We start from the raw sequence: 18,321 nt of genomic DNA on the forward strand, positions 1-18,321 counted from the left end.
TCCCCATCTCTCGGCCCCTCCCATGCTCATGCTCTGTGTGTCTGTCAAAAATAAATAAACAGGAAAAAAAAAAAAAAGGAAGTAAAGTAGGAAAGAGGGCTTGAGGCCAGATTGGAGACCATCTTGAATATTGAGCAGTTTGGACTTTGCTTTTTATAGTTAAGGAAGAGATGTTGAAAGTTTTTAAGCATGGAAGTAACCAGTGCCTTCTGTAATATGCCCATACAAGATAATGATGCTAATGTGTGTGTCTTTTTTCATTACTAAAGCTTAGTTCCTTAAAGAATTCTCCCCAGCAACACTTTTTAAAAAGCACAATGCTAGGCTCATTCTTTAATTTGATTGTTTGAAGGGAATTGGTGGGGATACATACCTTTCAGGTAGAAGGCATAGGTAAAGATGTCTTTTCTTGTTTTCCTGTGTATCTTCTGCATCCCACTTCTTAGTCTCCTTTCCAAGGCTCTGCTCTCCATAAAAAAACAGGTTCTTTCCAATTAAAAAGTTTTTTCTTTTGAAATCCAATAGTACTTTGTATCTGTCTTACTGTAGTTACCATGTTTGATCTTATACTAAGGGCAGTAAACCCATACATGCTGCATTGAAGATTTTTATGCTGGTGTGTTAGTTCCTGCATTCTTTTCTTGTAGGTTCTTGGTAAATGTAAATGAATCTTTAAAAATTTTTTTGTTACATTTATTTATTTTTGAGAGACAGAGACCGAGCACAAGTGGGGGAGGGGCAGAGAGAGAAGGAGACACAGAATCCGAAGCAGGCTTCAGGCTCCTAGCTGACAGCATAGAGCCTGACATGGGGCTCGAACCCACAAGCCGCGAGATCATGACCTGAGCCGAAGTCAGACACTCAACCAACTGAGCCACCCAGGCGCCCCGTAAATGAATCTTTAAATTCCTGTCTTTCAAATGACCCTTTGTAAAGTGTAAAACCTAGGATCTGGATTGAACTAGGCTTTTAAAACGATGCCTTTAAGACATCTCTACTCCTTCTGGTCCAGATCAGTAGTTCTTAACGTTTTTTTTCTGCTGTGAGATGAAATTTTGACACGTGTAACCGTGGATCTACTTAGCAGAGAAGTAAAGTATTATAGTAGTTTATAATTGCCACAATTATTCTAGGTTATGTTGTAGATAATGTGCAGTTCTTAGGGCAGTAGTTATAACTTTTCCCCGTTCTCTTTTCACTTAAGAAGGGGTATCAGAATCAGGCACTTTAGAGGTATCAAATAACTTTCAAGAGAAATCACAAGTTATGGTATCCATCTTTCATGGTAACTTTAAGACCTTTTTTCTTTCCCTTTTTGTTGTTTGCAATGGAAACTTTATATATTTGAAATACAATTCACATACAGTGTTATATTAGCTCTAGTATACAATAGGTGTTCAGCAGTTCTATACATTACTCAGTGTTCAGCACGATAGGTGTAGTTACCATCTTGTCACCAAGATGGTTATTACCATCTTATTGATATATCTTATTACCTATGCTGTATTTTTCATCTCTGTGACTTACCTATTTTGTAACTAGAAGCTTGTATCTCATAATCCCTTTTATAGGTTTGGCCCTTTTCTTCTGGATTTCTTCATTTCCATTTGTTCAGGTGTTTTTGTTGTTTGTTTTAAATAGGGAGAATCCTATTTTAATATGGGTTAGATTGGTAGTCTGGATTTTACACCTGGATTCCATTTCATTTCTATAAGCTTTAGAATTTGGTCGCTAAAAAGACCTTTCTAAGGCCTCTTCCAGTTCAAAACTTCAGGAAGTTGCAGAATATCATGAACACAGTGTCCAAGCTTTTCTAGATTCTGGCCAACATTTATATTAATATGGACATCTGTTTGACTTTACTGGTTTACCAGACTGTTTAACCAAACTGGTATTTATGTGGCTATTATTTTAACTACTTAGTGTCACATTTTACAGTATGCTGATCTTTAAACTTTTTTTGTTACTGTTGTTTTGGTGTGTGGACAAAATGTGCTTCTTGTTATTGAAATGTGGGTAGTTGAGGACTGTTGGTTCTCAACTGGGAGAAGGAATACTGGGAGTATTAGCCATTAAGGTAAGGTTAAGGGGTAGAACAAATGGAACTTGAGCATTTGAGAGGTCACATCCTTCACTTGAAGAATGACAGTATTATCAGATATGTAATAAATATTAAATATTGTGAAAACTGTCAGTAATCTTGCTGATTATAGATTGAGGGGGTTGGTAAGTTATGTGGGAGAATAAAATAGGTCGTAGTAAATTACTTAAAGTGCCTAATTTATACCTGTGGCATAACAACAGGTATGTCTATCACTGTGGGGGGGGGGGGGTTACTGTAATGAAGTGAGATTATAGAAAAGAAAATCTGAAGACACTCTAAATATGTAAAGGGGAGCCTGGGTGGCTCAGTTAAGCGTCCGACTCTTGATTTTGGCTCAGGTCATGATCTCATGGTTTATGAGTTCAAGCCCCGTGTTGAGCTCTGTGATGAACATGGATTCTTTCTCTCTCCCTCTCTCTCTGCCCCTCCACTTCTCCCTTCCCCCATCCCTTTCTCTCTCTCAAAATAAATAAACTTAAAAAAAAATGAACACATATATTCACACAGAAACTTGTGTACTAGTGTTCATAGTATTAGGTAAAAAGTGGAAACAACTCAAATGTCCATTAATTGATGAATGAATAAATAAAATGTGGTATTTCCATGCAATGGAATATTATTTGGCAGTAAAAAGGAATTAAGTATGGATACATGGTACAAAGTGGATGGATCTTGAAAATATTGTTGAGCAAAGTAAGCCACAAAAGACCATATGTTGTATGGTTTAATTTATGTGAAATGTACAAAATAGGCAAATCTATGCAGACAAAAGTAAATGCTGCAGGTATAGGTGGAGATAAGGAATGGGGAGTGACTGCTAATGAGTACTATATTTCTTTTAGCATGATGAAAATGTTCTGGAACTAGATAGTGGTAGTGGTTGCACATACCTTGGAATATAAAAAAACATTCGAGTGTATTATTTAAGTGGGTGAATTAATATGGTATGTTAATTATTTCTTAATAAGGTTATTTTCTTTTGTATTTTTGTAAAACAGAAGCCGTGTGAAGAGGTATTTTGGTCCTCATGGGTAGTTTGGAGGATAATAGATGAAGGTGGAAGGTCAAGGAGGAAAATGGGCATTTCTTGGCATTAGTATACTATTGCATGATGACACAATACTATCTTCTTTGTCCACTAAGAATGTAATAAGTTGTGTTTTAGTGGACTGTATATGAACCCAGCTTTGTAACCTTACTTAGCATTGAGGTGGGAATTGTGCATTATCCTAGTTGAGAAGATAGTCTGGCCTTTCTCTTATCTTTGCATTTTTTGTCATATTAAATTCAAGTGCTTGCCTGTTTTCAAGGTAGTGCGTAATTGTGTTCTGCCCATCTGTCCACCCTACACTCTGCTTTGCTCTTTTTGTTGATACCTACTCATGTTTGTGTCATCTTTCCTTAGTTCCTCTAATTGGAATAGTCCCTGGTCTCCTGCTTAGAATCACTTTCTTAAATGCTTCCTTCTGTGAAGTTTTATTGACTTAAAGATTTTTCTTGTGACTTAGTATCTATTTGTTTATAAATCTGTTTTTTTAGGGCCTAAGTAATTTTTTCCCCAGTTCTAGTATCAGATATTAAATGATACCAGTGTCTGGCTCCTCCCCCCCCCCCTAATGTTTTTGCAATTCATCCATGTTTGTGTGTAGTTTGAGTAGTTTGAGTAGTTTGTTTTTAGAGTTGCCTAGCATTTCATTATATGTCTAGACCAGTTTCTCCATTCATCTTGCTTGGACACTCCAAATTTGGAGCTATAATGAATAAAGCTACTCTTGCATTTGAGTATAAGCCTTTGTGTAGACCTATGTTTCCATTTTTCTTGGATAAATACCAAAGAATGAAATTTCTGGGTCACATAAGTGTATGTTTTACCTTATAAGAAACTGAAACTGTTTTCCAAAGTAATACGATTTTACAGTTCACCAGCAATGAGAGTTGCAGTTTCTCCAAATCTTCAACACTTTGCATTGTCAGCTTTTCTTTTTTTTTTAATTTTTTTAATGTTTATTTATTTCTGAGACAGAGACAGAGCACGAGTGGGGGAGGGGCAGAGAGAGAGGGAGACACAGAATCATAAGCAGGCTCCAGGCTCCCAGCTGTCAGCACAGAGCCCGACATGGGGCTCGAACTCACAGACTGTGAGATCATGACCTGAGCCAAAGTCGGTCGCTCAACCAACTGACCCACCCTGGCGCCCCTGCATTGTCAGTTTTTTTAAGTTTAGCCGTTTTAGTGGGTATATACTGGCATTTTATTACAGTTTTATTTTGCATTTCTTTGATGAGTAAAGATATTAAACATTTGTCATTTGCTTACTGGGTATTCATTTGTTTTCTTTGGTGAATGTTCAAGTCTTTTGCCCATTTTTTTCAAGTTTATTTTGAGAGAGACAGAGAGTGGAGGAGGAGCAGAGAGAGGGAGAGACAGAATCCCAGGCAGGCTCTGCGCTGTTAGCACAGAGCCTGTCATGGGGCTCAAACTCACAAACCAGGAGATAATGAGCTGAGTCAAGATCAAGAGTCAGATGCTTAACCAACCGAGCCACCCAGGTGCCCCTTGCCCATTTTTAATTGGGTTTTTTGTCTTCTAATGACGGAACTGTAAGAGATTTTTATACATTCTAGATAGAAGTCTTTTTCTTATTTTCATTATTTTACTTTGGCTAGTTTCTTTGAGTATGTGGCTTGATTTTTATCTCCTTAATGTTGTCTTTCAAAGAGAACAAGGTTTTAATTTTGATAAAGTGCTGCTTGTCGACCTTCTAAAATTGTCAATTTTGCCTTTTTGTGGTATGTCTGATAAATCTTTGCTTTACATGGGGCAGTAATAATTTTTTGTCTTGTGTTTACTTCTGGAGGTTTTATAGTTTCGTTTTTACACATAGGTCTGTGAAACATTTTGAATTAATTTTAGTGAGTGGTAGTAATTTTAGTGAGGTAATATCAAGATTCATTAATTTGTTCTGGTACCATTTGTTGATAAGGCTTTTTCATTTTAATTACCTTAGTGCCTTTGTTGACTATCAAATGACCATATGTGTGTGGATTTACTTCTGCACTCTATTCCTTTGATTTAGGGGTGTGTGTGTGTTTTAACATTGTGCTGTATCTTCCAACTTTTGTTTGTTTTCAAAATTGTTTTAGTTATGTTATAATTTTTTTTAAATGTTTGTTTATTTTTGAGAGAGACAGAGACAGAGCACCAGCGGGAGAGGGGCAGAGAGAGAGGGAGACACAGAATCTGAAGCAGGCTCCAGGCTCTGAGGTGTCAGCACAGTGCCCGATGTGGGGCTCGAACTCACAAACCACGAGATTGTGACTGGAGCCGAAACTGGACACTTAACCCACTAAGCCACCCAGGCGCCCCTGTATTATAAATTTTTAATTGTGAATTTCTGCAAGAACACTTGCTGGGATTTTGATTGGGATTGTTTTGAATTTGTAAATCAATTTGCAGAGAAGCAGTATCATAGTAATATTAAGTGTATGGATCTGTGAACATGATTGTTCCTTTTTTTTTTTTTTATGTCTTCCTTAATTTCTCTCAGTGTTTTTTAGTATTCAGGATAATAGTCTTGCACATATATTGTTCAATTTGTCTTTAAATATTTCATACCTCTGATGCTAAGATGAATGGTATTTTTATTTTTATGTATTAAAACATTTTTTTAAATGTTTATTTATTTTTGAGAGAGAGAGAGAGACAGAGCATGAGTGGGGAGGAGCAGAGAGAGTGAGGGAGACACAGAATCCGAAGCACGCTCCAGGCTCTGAGCTGTCAGCACAGAGCCCGATGTGGGGCTCGAACCCAAGAGCCATGAGATCATGACCTGAGCCGAAGTTGGACACTTAACTGACTGAGCCACCCAGGCACCCTTGAATAGTATTTTTAAAAAGTGTAACTGTGCATTTGTCATTATTGGTATATAGAAATTTGATTTAAAAACTATAGATCTAAGGCTGGCTCAGTCGGTAGAGCATGTAACTCAGTTTCATGGTTGTAAGTTCAAGCCTCATATCGGGCATGGAGCCTACTTTAAAAAAAAATACATTACAATCTTTATATAAAAAATATTGATCTTATATCCTGTACCCTTGAAAAACCCATTTTTACTTCCAGCCACTTTATTGTAGGTTTTTTGGGATTTCCTATATATGTTGTCATATCATATGTGAGTAGAAGCTGTTTTCTTTCTTTCCTTTCCAATCTAGATCCTTTTTTTTCTCCCTGTTGTATTGTAGTTATTGAGATCTTTAGTAAAATGGTAGAAATAGTGAGCGTGTGCATCCTTTGTTTATAATCATACAGGAAAAATAAAATCAGCCCTTTATCATTAGCTGTAGGTTTTTGTAGATGACTTTCATTAGGTTGAAAAAGATTCCTTCAGTCCTAGTTTGTTGAGAGGTGTTCCCCTCTACTGCCCCACAAATGGGTATTTAATCATGCACAGATATTTTTTCTACCTCTTGAAATTAATCACTTTTTCTTTTTTAATATGTTAATACAGTAAGTTACCAATGTAACTAAACCAACCTTGCATTCCTAAGACAAACCCCATTTATATTGATATTTAACTTTTTATATATTGCTGGATATGACCTGCTTATATTTTATTAATAATATTTGCATCTTATATAAACGAGTGATAATTAGTATGTATTTTCTTTGCCTTGCCTTGCTGTGGTGTCAGGATTATTCTGGCCTTATTAAATATGTTAGAATGTGTTTCTTTTTCCTCTGTTTTCTAAAAGAGTTTGTGTAAGACTGATATTGTAGATGTTTAAGGGATTCACTAGGGAAGCCATCTGGGTCTGGAATTTTCTTTGTGGGAAGCCTTTTGATTTTGAATTAAAATTTCTGAATTGGAGGATTATTCAGGCTTTCTTTTTGTGTCTGTTTTGATAATGTGCGTGTTTCAAGGAATTTCATTTATTTCATTTAACTTGTCAAACTTATTGGCAAAAAATTGTATTTACTACAAACTTAATGTGCATTTAATGTTTGAAATATCTGTAGTAATGTATTCTCTTTCAGTTCTAATGTTAGTAATTTGTGTCTTCTTTCTTCTTTTCTGGACCAGCCTAGCTAGGGGTTCTTTTCAAAGAACCAACTTTTGGTTTCTTTCTTTCTTTCTTTCTTTTCTTTCTTTCTTTCTTTCTTTCTTTCTTTCTTTCTTTCTTTCTGTCATCCATTTCACCAATTGCTACTTTTATTATTTCTTTACCTCTGCTTTTAGTTTAATGTTCTTTTTCTCTACCTTCTTAAGGTGGAACTAATTTAAAACACCAATGTTAAACCTTGATTCTATTCAAACGTAAATACTTAAAAGATATAAATTTCCAAGCATCCTTAGCTCCACCCTATGTAATTAGGTATGTGTTTTTATTATCATTAGTTCCACGTGTTTTTAAATTTTCCTCATGAGTTCTTTAACCTATGGGTTATTTAGAAATGTGTTAATTTACAAATAACTGGGGAATTTTCCAATGTAGTTTTATTACTGGTCATTAATTCTTTTGTGGTCTGAAAACACTTTCTGGGGAATGTGTCTTTGCTTGCTGGATGAGATGCCGCTCCATTTATGAATCCTTTAATAAAGCAAATCAGATCTTCAAAAAGAAAACCTTTCAGTGTGATTTCAGCTCTGATAAATTTATTAGGTGTCTTGTTTTATGGTCCAGCATAAATTCTCTCTTATTGACTATACCAAGAGACATGAACAACTCCACTGGTTCATAGTGTTGTTCAGGGTTTATATATCTTTACTGATTTTCTCTCTGCTTGTTTTACTAATTGTGAGAGACTGTTGAATTTCTAGCTATAATTATAATTTTATCTATTTCTCCTTTTAATTTTGTCAGTGTTTCACATGTTTTGAAACTCTGCTATTGACTGAATAAACATTTAGGATTACTTTGTATTTCTGATAAATTGACACATTAAGCATTATGATGTATGTCCCTTTATACCTGGTAAGATACGTTCCATTGTGACCTGCTTTGTTTGTTATTAATATAGGTATTCCACCTTTCTTGTGATTAATGTTTGTATGGTATATCCTTTCGTATTTTATGCTTGATCTATCTATATCATATTTAAAGTGGGGTACATCTCTTTATCCAGTATGACAGTCTCTGCTTCCAGTGTAGTGTCATAGTCTCTACCTGTTAATTGGGACATTTAGATCATACATATTTAATATCATTATTCACACAGTTGGATTTAAGTCTATTGTTATATTTTTTTAAATTTTTTTCTGTTTTGTGTTTTCCTTTTTTTGGATTGCTTATTTTTTAGCATTTCATTTTACCTCTTTCTTGGCTTATTAGTTTTATTAGTTTCTTTTTTAGTAGTTGCTCTAGGGTTTTACAGCTTGCATCTTGAACTTATCACTTTATGAATAATGAAAGATCCTTAGTACAGTGTACTTTCAGTTTTTTCCCTCTCATTCTTTGTGCTATTTTTGTGATTTTATTCTACAGGTTATTGTATGCTACTGCCACTTTTGCTTCACACAATCAAATATCTTTTTAAAAATTAAAGATAAGAAAATAGATGGTAAACATTTCACATTTTTGTTCTTCCTTTGTGTGGAAGTAAGTTTCTATCTATTTCTATTTCTATTTTATTTTATTTTATTTTAATTTAATTTAATTTTTTAAAGTTTGTTTATACTGAGAGAGAGCTAGCAGGGGAGGGGCAGAGAAAGGAAAGGGGGAATCCCAGGCAGGCTCTGTGTTCAAATCCACAAACCATGAGATCATCACCTGAGCTGAAACCAAAGAGTTGGACGCTTAACTGACTGAACCACCCAGGTACCCTCTGCTGTTTCTTTTTTAATTAATAAACTTATTTCTTAGAACAGAAAAACTGAGCTGAAAGTACAGAGTTCCCATATACTTTCCTCTTTCCCTTCCCCTATTCTCCCTTTTGCTTTGGCCCCCAGTGTCCCCTGTTAGTAACAGTTTGCACTGGTGTGATAAATTTGTTACAGTTAGTGAGTCAGTATTGGTACATTTTTAAAAATTTTTTTTATTATTTTTTTTACATTTATTTCTGAGAGACAGAGACAGAGCATGAGCAGGGGAGGGGCAGAGAGAGAGAGGGAGACACAGAATCTGAAGCAGGCTCCAGCCCTGATCTGTCACCACAGAGCCTGATGCAGGGCTCGAACCCATGAGATCCGTGAGCTGAAGTCAGATGCTTAACCAACTGAGCCACCCAGGTGCCCCTGGTACATTTTTATTAAGTAAGTTTATAGCTTACGTTAGGGTTCCCTCTCTTGTACAATTCTGTTATCCTTTTTCTTCCTGAAGAATTTTCAGTCTTGTAGTGCATACCTGCTGGTGACACATTCTCAGCTTTTGTTTGTCTGAAAATGTCTTTATTTGCCCTTTGTGAAGCATATTACTGCTTTGTATAGATTTTGATTTGCAGGTTTTTTTTTTTTTTCTTTGTAGCACTTCAAAGGCTTTTTTTCTTTGTTTTAAACTTGTTTGTATTGTTTTTGACAAAGAGCCTGGTAATTCTTATCTTCGTTCCTCTGTTTGTAATGTGTCTTTCCCCCACTTTGGCTGCTTTTAAGATTTTGTCTATATTACTGGAATTCAGCAGTTTGGTTATTATATGAATTGGTGTGATTTTTCTTGTGCTTAACCTGTTTTTTGTTCACTGAGTCTCTTGAATATGGGTTTAGTTTTTGTCAAATTTGGAAATTCTTTGGTCCTTATTTCTTAAGATATTTTTTCTGTCTCCCCAACCCTCCAGGACTCTAGTTATACCATTTTTAGACTGCCCTTGATATTCCCACAGGTCCTTGATGCTATTTTTTGTTTGTTTCTTTTTTTTTTTTCTTTGCTTTCTGTTTTTATATTTTCAAGTTAGGGGTCTTTTTTTCCTGCACTGTTTTAATCTGTTGCTACATCTATCCAGTTGGTTTTTTATTTGAGATACTACATTTCTCATATTTAAACATTTATTGATTCTTTAAAAAATAGTTTTTTTCTTCAAATCCTTTCATACATTTCTTTCTTTCTTTCTTTCTTTCTTTCTTTCTTTCTTTCTTTCTTTCTTTCTTTCTTGTTTTATTTATTTTTGAGAGATAGAGTGTGAGCAGGGGAAGGGCAGAGAGAGACAGAAACACATAACCTGAAGCAGGCTCCAGGCTCTGAGCTGTCAGCACAGAGCCTGACTGGAACTCACAAACTGAGAGATCGCGGCCTGAGGTGAAGTCGGATGCTGAACCGACTGAGCCACCCAGAGCCCCATAAACATAATATTTTAAAGTTTATGTCTTCAAAGATTTAATCTCTTTTGTTCCTGGGTCTGTTTCTTCTGTCAGATTTTCCCCCTAGTATGTGTCATGCATTTCTCCATTTTCTTATGTTTAGTAAGTTTTGATTGACTCTTGGACATTCATCACACTGTTGTCTGGATTTGTTGATTTCCCCTGGAGAGATTTTAATTTTGTTTTGGCAGGGTGTTACATTTCTTGTAGATCTGTTTGAACCTTTTGAGGCTTGTTTTTAAGCTTTGTTCTGGCAGGTCTAGTGTAGCCTTTGCTCTAGAAGTAGTTTAGTACAGCTACTAAGTGATAATTGTGCTTCAATTTCTACTGATTGCCCCAGGTTTCAGTGAGGTTTTTCTCCTTTTTGGTTGAAACTTACACATCCCCCAGTCTTATGTAATCTTTGAGAACTTTTGAGCCTGCCTGATCATTATTCCTTGCCTGACCTTGTAGAGTTTCACTTTACCATGCACAGGTTTTTATTCAACAATTGTGGAGTATATGGTAGCATTTAGCCACATTGTGGCTATTGAGAGCTTGAATTGTGGTTAGTTCCAATTTAAATATGCTGTAAGTGTAAAACACACTGTCAAGAACTTATGGGAAAAAAAAGAATGTAAAATATCTTTTTTATATCAGTTATATCCTGAGATGATAATATTTTGAGCACATTGGGTTAAATGAATTGTGTTAAAATTAGTTTTACCTGCTTCATTTTACTTTTTTTTTTTTTTTAAGTTTATTTATTTATTTTGAGAGAGAGAGAGAGAGGGAGGGAGAAAGAAGCCTAAGCAGGCTCTGTGCTGTCAGCACAGGGCCCAATGCGGGGCTCGAACCCATGAACTGTGAGATCATGACTTGAGCTGAAATCAAGAGTCGGGTGACTGAGCCAACCAGGTGCCCCCCTCATTTTACTTTTAAAATGTATGTGCTAGACAATTTAAAATTACATTTTAGGTTCATGTTGTTTCTTTTGGGCAGAGCTGCTCTAGAAACTCCTCTACAGATTTCAGGAGTGCTTTCTGTTCTTAAACTCCATCCTCCCTGCTACTGTGCCTTTCAAATTCCCATTACTTCAGTCTTCCGAAATTTCGATGTCTGTTTCTTTTACTAAGTCCACGATATTATACTTGGCTTCCCATTCCTGCAGAGCCCTCCTGACACCTTGCATACAGCTATTTGAGGGGACACTTTTTCTTTTCTCAGGTATCACAGTGCTCAGCTGCTTGGTGTCCAGTTTTATATATCTGATCAGTTTTCTAGTTGAGTTTATTGGGAGAGCATGTCTGGTACTTAGTTACTACATCATGGCTGGTACTGAAAATCTTACTAAGGCGTGAATAGTTTGATGCCCATGTGTGAGAGCTGACCCTCGCTTGAATTAAAAACGCCAGTGATGCTGAACCTAAGTTTTCATTACAAAATGAAATTAATATTTGAGCAAATATGCAGTACTTATTGTGTTTACAGACTGTTATATATATATTTATTTGTACTTTGTAGATAAATAGATGTAGATAAGTTTTTTGTCCTGTTTCATTTTTCTCTTCATCGGGATTGATTTTAAAGCTGTTTGTTTTCATATAGAAATCTCTTTTTTTTTTTTTAATGTTTATATATTTTTGAAAGAGAGAAAGAGAGACAGAGGTGAGTGGGGAGGGGCAGAGAGAGAGGGAGATACAGAATCTGAAGCAGGCTCCAGGCTCCGAGCTGTCAGCACCAAGCGCGATGTGGGGCTCCAACTCACGAACCATGAGATCATGACCTGAGCTGAAGTCGGATGCTTAACCAACTGAGCCACACAGGCTCCCCAAAACCTCTTATCTTAGACACTCATTATGCTCAGATCAGAGGTATCCAGTGAAATTTTGATAACTTCAAACATAAAGCCATAATTTTCTTCATAATTATATTTTTTTAAATCAAGACTAGAGGATTTTAGGAATCCTTAGGATTCCTAGGAATGCTTAGGAATTTAGGTCCTTAAGACTTGAAACTAGGAATGTTAATACCATGTCTGATAGCACTTTGGCTTCATTTTGCTTTCTAATTTATTGGCATTCACTGATTAAGCATTTAATTAACAAGCTAATATAGCAGGAGATAGGCATTAGGGAGCAAATTATCTTGGGTCATTCAGGTCTTCAGTTATTACCAGCAGTTGTATTAGGTGTTACCTGTTTGCTTCATAAAATGTAGTAGAGATATTTGAAAAGAGGAATTTGAATCTCAGTCATTTCATTTAACTCTTCTTGTTAATATGGGAGATTGGAAGTTGATAATGACTTGTGCCACAGCATAAATTACGATATTTGACATTTAACCTTTATTAAAATGATAGTGTCTTCAAAGGTTTCATTTGTTTCAGAGTACTTCTTTAAAGTTTTTTCTTTTTTTTTTTATGACCTATCCATGTGATTTTTGTGATACTGTCTTAAGTTTTAGTTCTGGTAATTATCATATGGAAATATAAGTCTTACTTTAAAAGTTATTGAGAAATTATCAGTATATATTATTCTTGTTTATGCACGCACCCACCTGTATTTGTCAGGGTACCTGTCATATATAGGTATTGATGTACTGAAGCTGCTCAAATATATCCATCCTCTGAGATTGAGATTTGCTTTTCTGTCTTTTGAATCCATTGCTGTATACAGGATGCATTTATTTTTGTCATGTATTTAATTCATTTAACAAAAGCATGAACTGGGTTCAGCTGTTTAAAAGCATGCCTGGATTCAAATCCCAGCGACACCATTTGACTAACTTAGCTATGAGACCTTGGCAGGTACCTTCTTAGTATTTCAGTTTCCTTTTTTAAAAATTATTTTATTATTTTTTTAATGTTTATTTTTGAGAGAGAGTGTGCGCAAGCGAGGGACGGGCAGAGAGAGAAGTAGACACAGAATCTGAAGCAGGCTTCAGGTTCTGAGCCGTCAGCACAGAGTCCAACGTGGGGCTAGAACCCATGAACCATGAGATCATGACCTGAGCCGAAGTTGAAGCTTAACTGATTGAGCCACCCAGGCACTCCTATTTCAATTTCCTTTTAAGGATAATAGATTATTGTTGGCTTTACCTCTGTTATACATTAAAGCAGTTAGGATACTGATTAGTATATGATAAATACTCAAATGTTGCTGCTGCTGCTGTTGCAGTTGCTTTTATTATCATCACCCCATTAGGTCTTCCCTGGATACCTTTTCTGAAATTTTAATCCCTTCCCTATGATCTTACTTAATTCCTTGCTCTGTTTTTTTCTTTTCAAGGACTTTCTTCTAACCTGTTATATACAATAATATATTCCTCATTCACTGTGTATTGTAGTTCTTCCCCAGTAGAATGTAAGCTCCATGAGGTCAGGCATAGATATAGGGACTTATCCCTATCACCTAGAAAGGTGCCTGGAATATATTGGATGCTCAGTAAATATTTTCTGAATAGATTATATTGAATTGTATCCTAGTTATTGACTAGATATTGGAGATACAAAAATGAATGAAGTTCCTTCTCTAAAAAAGGCATAGAGTATAATAGAAGAGACTGATACAGAACTAATTGTAATAATTTTGCCCCCTGGAAGTGATGTTGATGGTAAGGGTATTCTTGAGGTTGCTATCACAGAAGATGCCATTAAACTGGGAAAGATTTGTTTTAGAGACAGGGGAAGATTTTTTCCAGCAGAGGTAAAAACTTGAACAGAATTACAGAGCTTGACATTTTGGGCCGTGGCTTGTAGTCCAGGTTAACAACAATGTTGGTTAATTAGAAATGGAGGGAGCTAGGAGGTTGGTTGGAACCAGATTTGGGAGTGATAGCAGTTGGAGGTACAGGTTATCTAGCTCTTGTCTGGACAGAAGCAATGAGATTTGGAGTTCAGTATATGAAATTTAATGATAACTAGCACTAGCATTTTAGTTTTGGTTTTATTTTGAGGGTAAGAGTGCGTTTCATTATAGATTATAGTAAAAGAACTTGATTTTTGGAATATTTTCTTTAAGAAACTATTTGAGAACTGTGTACAAAACTCAAATCATTAATAACGGTTCATTTATAGAATTGAGAGTGAATTTTTGATACAAGAAAATATACCAGAATGTATCAAATTTGTGTTTAGCAATTTGACAGTAAATAACCAATTAAACCTTAGTTTCTTCTGTGACACACAAAGCTAGTGTTGAAATACATTTAAAAATGTTTAGTTTTGTTTAGATCGAGGATTCATGAAAAATAGTTTCATTTTGGATTTTTGGATTATAGAAGTTGGTTGGTGATGAAACTGTATTTAAGGAGGTTTTTTCTACATTTCGGTGTAAGTCTGTGTGTTTTAAAGTTCAAGCCTTTAATACTTAATTCATTAATACAAAAAGAATATTTGGCAGTTTGTGTTTTTCCCCAGCTCTAGAGGAGGTATTCATTTCAAATAGAAACAAAATTGCTGTATCATAATAATTAATATTGCTGAATCAGATTCAAAAACTGGTATTTCTTTGGATAAATTACTGTTTTTATTTGATGTAATAGATTTATTTGGGGGTTGGTAGAATTACCCAGTCATGGAATTCTAAGTTATTGGATTAGCATCGTAATTGATCCTGGCCAGTCTGGGTGAGGAAGGTGGGTGGGTGCTTTTACCATCTTTCCCTTTTTTACCTAACTGCCTTCCTACTATTCCAAGCAAACTGGATTATTCCTTATGCACTAATCCAGTAGTTAGTATTGACCAGTGTTCCTTTTTTATTTCAAAAAAATATTTTTTTTTTAACGTTTATTTATTTTTGAGACAGAGAGAGACAGAGCACGAATGGGGGAGGGTCAGAGAGAGGGAGACACAGAATCTGAAACAGGCTCCAGGCTCTGAGGTGTCAGCACAGAGCCCGATGCAGGGCTCGAATTCACAGACCGTGAGATCATGACCTGAGCCGAAGCCAGTCGCTTAACCGACTGAGCCACCCAGGCGCCCCCAGTGTTCCTTTTTTAAATGTGAATTATTGACAGTGATGAGTTTAATGTTCATTTTGGGTATTTCATGTTCATTATGTTCATTCCATCGTTCCCTTTAAAAGATAGTGAAAGCTACAAGTATACACATTGTATTTGAATACAAACGTATTTTATGGCAATGCAAGTCACTGACCCTTTGACAGTTTTCTAAATGAGAACATAATACAATGACTACTTTCAGCTCTTCTAGTAAAACATATATTCAGTAAATATAGTAAGTATAAGCATATAAATATAAGCAAGTAAATGTAAAGCATATCAAAATAAGTGGAGGATAGGAAAATGGGACCTAGGAAGCCAATTTGTGAATCTAGCAGTACATAGAATATCACTGAACATTTAAGTAATACTTCTTGAAAAAAATGGGTTAGTGACATTAGAAATCCTCAATTGGCCAGCATTATGTTTTTATTAGACAAATGCAACAAATTACTTTCAATAAATTATTTTTCTATTATTCAGTATGTGTTTGTGGTGCTATCTGCCAGACATATAGTGTTGAGAGTTGGAATTTATAATGATGAAATGTATATTTAATTCTTTTTTAGAGTTAACACTTACTAACCCATCTCATATTTTTTTCTTTATTAAGGAATTGCCTTTTGTGAAAAAGGAACAAAGAAGAGTTTTCTGCAAGGATCATATTAAGTGCACTTTTTTGCTGATACATCATTTCTAGTAAGACATTTTCATTTTTCTATGTTATGAAGTAAATAATTGAATTTTTTCTTTTTTTAAAATCAGACTGTCTTGTGAGCTTTGAATTGCAGTCTTTTTGGAGTTTATTTTGAGGTTTATTGTAGATGAATTAAGGAAATTTGTAAAGTCTACTTGAAGTTTATTGTATTATACAGTGACAGTTTCTCATATATTTTTTCTGGTATTGCCAAGATAATCCCACACTTTTTCATCTTACCTACTTCATCTTCCATATCAATTACCTTTACTTAAAAAAAGAAAAATTCTGTCGTTCCAATTTTAGTATATGTGCTGCCAAAGCAAGCACAAAAGAAAAAAATTCTAAAGTAAGTAGTCCATATTTACTGTGACAATAAATAGGAGAAAGGGAGGGTTTGAGGATCTGAGTTAGACATTAGCTGAGAAAGATATTCAGATGAAAGACAAAGCGAGAAAATCTAGCCATGTTTCTTGAAATTCCTTAGGAAGGATGAAAGAAAAAAACTAAGCAGAGGTAGGAGATTTTTTTTTTTTAAATGCAGGCTTCTGTTTGTTACTTTGAATTTGTCACCTTAAACATTTTTTTTTTTTTTAATTTTTATTTTTTAGAGAGGGAGAGAGATAGTGGGAGCAGGAGAGAGGGGCAGAGGAAGAGAGGAATCCCAAGCAGGCTCTGAGTTCACTGTGGAGCACGACTTGGGGCTCTATCACATGATGCTGAGATCATGACCTGAGCCAAAACCAAGTCACTGAGCCACCCAGGCACTCCTGCCACCTTAAATCATAGGCCCATATTTGCAAAGCCCTGGAGTTGGCTATTTGACTTTTAAAAACTTGGAGTGGTCTTTGTTAATGGTTCCGGTATGTTACATCTGTAGTTTTTGTGTTTTAAGTCAACATTAACATTTTATAAAGTATATATTTTTTATTTTTTCACACTTATTCATTTTAGAGAGACAGAGAGTGAGCAGGGAGGAGAGGATCAGAGAGAGAGGGAGACACAGAATCTGAAGCAGGCTCCAGGCTCCAAGCTGTCAGCACAGAGCCTGACGCGGGGCTGGAACTCACTGACCGTGAGATCATGACCTGAGCCAAAGTCAGATGCCCAACCAACTGAGCCACCCAGGCAGCCCAACATTAACATTTTAAATATTAGATATCGTTGATCATGCCTGATGATTATGTCAGTAAAAACTGCAGGGGGGTAGTACTTAACATTTTTTTTTGTACTTGTTTTAAGAAATAATTTTGCTATTTAAAGTGTAAATTTTTTTTGAGAATTAAGTGATGTAAAAAACTTTTATGAACTTGCAAAATGAAAATGAGTTCTTTGTTAAAGTACTTTACTCTGATACTAGTTTCTTATGGTTATATATTTTTCTTGTAAATCTTGACTGAGGAGAGGTTTTTAATGCTATCTTTCAGTAGGGGGAACTGGGAGAAAAGGCATTATTTTTTCAGTTGAATCAAAGTATCCTTCTTAGTCCAGAACTTGGACACACACAGGCAGAATGGGAATAGTGTAGTCTAATTCATATTTTTAAATATAATCTTTTTTAGTTTTCTGAAAATCTTTGAATATTGGTTTTTTCTCTTTTTCACCTTATTTACATTTCTTTTGTCCACTAACTGCTCAAAACTCTGTGATTTGAGTTACAGCACTATAGGAATTTAGCCATTCTGATTGATGCCTATAATTAAGAACTTTGCACCTTCTGTGAACCTCAGGGATGGCTGTGGGCATAACTTAAGCTGTTGTATTTTGGGGCTCTATCACATGTATTTTGGGTCCTGTTTAAGCTTTAGGGAATCCTTTATGATGCTTCCTCCACTAGGCTTTATGGATGTATACAGTTTTTTATTCTTCATGGCAGGCCTTTATGGCTCTGAGGGTTGTGCTTGAATTAATAACTACTTGCTTAGGAGTACCTAAGGTTCTGAGTACCTAGATGGGAGATGCTCCTTCCTTTTGAATAGATTCATATGCTGACTGAAGGACTTCAGATCAGGGATTTTCCCTATAGTTCTGCCCTAATTTGGAGTAGAAATTGGAGAGGTTGGCACAGAGATTGGGCAAAACTTTTTCTACCTCTCTTCCTTTCCCTCATGTATTTGAACTGTTTTGGGCTCTTACATTTTAGGTTTGTGATACACTTTGAGTTAATTTTTGTATATGGTATGAGGTAAGGGGTAAGATTTATTTCTTTGTGTATGAAAGTCAAATTTTTCCAGAAGCAATTTTGTAAAT

The 18,321-nt window shown here is 35.5% G+C and overlaps 1 long non-coding RNA gene across 1 annotated transcript in view; it reads left to right on the top strand.

Annotated features, from left to right (window-relative positions):
* Positions 1 to 16,655, top strand: part of LOC125918048 (uncharacterized) — a 34,387-nt gene extending 17,732 nt beyond the window's left edge. The window contains exon 2 of the long non-coding RNA XR_007456362.1: positions 15,988 to 16,655. This is a non-coding gene — a long non-coding RNA (uncharacterized LOC125918048). The remainder of the gene's footprint in view (positions 1 to 15,987) is intronic.
* The last annotated feature ends 1,666 nt before the right edge of the window (positions 16,656 to 18,321 follow it).

Source organism: Panthera uncia, unplaced genomic scaffold, assembly GCF_023721935.1.
Source record: "Panthera uncia isolate 11264 unplaced genomic scaffold, Puncia_PCG_1.0 HiC_scaffold_401, whole genome shotgun sequence".
NCBI classification, from domain to species: domain Eukaryota; kingdom Metazoa; phylum Chordata; class Mammalia; order Carnivora; family Felidae; genus Panthera; species Panthera uncia.